Source organism: Epinephelus moara, chromosome 18 (genome assembly GCF_006386435.1).
Source record: "Epinephelus moara isolate mb chromosome 18, YSFRI_EMoa_1.0, whole genome shotgun sequence".
NCBI lineage: Eukaryota > Metazoa > Chordata > Actinopteri > Perciformes > Serranidae > Epinephelus > Epinephelus moara.
The window spans coordinates 34,748,473-34,749,632 of record NC_065523.1 but is presented as its reverse complement, the minus strand read 5'-3'; the positions used below and the strand labels follow the sequence as shown (position 1 = coordinate 34,749,632).

The following is a 1,160-nucleotide window of genomic DNA, read 5'->3' as shown; positions in this document are numbered from 1 at the left end:
AGACGAGTGGAGTCGATGTTTAACCAGCGCGGAGAGCGCAGGAGAAATGCGCTGCCTGTGTGGACAGTCAAGCGCCTGCGAGTATACTCACAGGACTTCTGCGGCACTCTGCAGTGTGAAAACGGCAGCCACTTAAACCACTGACTGTGCACTCCGCCGCCAAGTGGGCAGGGGTGGTAATTGCAACCGGTCAAAATGACTGACAGCCTTCAGATTTTCCGGTCATTGTTGTAAAAAACCGGTCAATGACCAAGAATATCTGGTTAACGTGACCCCTGGACGAAAGGTACCCTGGAAGTGTTGGTTGTTGACGTGTCAAGTTCTGCCTGTTACGTGCATTGTACTCTTTCAAAATACACTTCTGTTTTCACAGGAAATTTACCATTTACATACAGTCTCTTTCAAAATAAACTAACTACATCGGTACGACAACAAAAATTGACATTTTTTTTCCATTAACAAACACAAGTGGTTAGGGTTAGGAACAAAGAACAGGGTTTGGCTTTATAATCTTACGGGACACGAACATCGCTCTCTTCGGCAAAAGTCAGTGTGTGACCCATCAACCACCCCTCCCTTCTGCCCCACTCGGACTTTCACCGCCTTAAAGGGATAGTGCACCCAAAAATGAAATTCAGCCATTATCTACTCCCTCATATGCCGAGGGAGGCTCAGGTGAAGTTTCAGAGTCCTCACATCACTTGCAGAGATCCAAGGGGAGAGGAGGTAGCAACACAACTCCACCTAATGGAGGCTGATGACACCCCAGATTCAAACATCCAAAAACACATAACTGAAACCACAAAATATCTCCATACTGCTCGTCCGTAGTGATCCAACCCAGATAGCACACATACATCTGGCCGACGAAAGTTTAGATCGTTAAGACGTAGCAGGGAGAGCGTTTGCTCATTGCCAAGACGTCGTTGAGACGTCAGCCTTTAATCGAAAATGACCACCACACGACGTTCAAGCGATCAATAAAAGAAGCTGCGCTCAGTAGGCGCTCCTTCATTAATATTCATATGCTTTGTTAACTACGACCTTTATTCATTTAGGTCGGACCTTTCAAACTACAAATATTTCACCATTCAATGTGAGAAATCAATGCTAACATTCAAAAATAGCTGACTGTTACCCTATTTCATGTATAAGTGTGC

General features: G+C 45.2%; 2 protein-coding genes across 3 annotated transcripts in view; one reads left to right on the top strand and one right to left on the bottom strand.

Annotated features, from left to right (window-relative positions):
• desi1a (desumoylating isopeptidase 1a) overlaps positions 1-1,160 on the top strand; it is a 357,862-nt gene that overhangs the window by 244,332 nt on the left and 112,370 nt on the right. The window lies entirely within an intron of this gene.
• The window catches only part of LOC126406175 (uncharacterized), a 246,424-nt gene that overhangs the window by 179,782 nt on the left and 65,482 nt on the right, over positions 1-1,160 (bottom strand). The gene's annotated exons all lie outside the window — the stretch shown is intronic.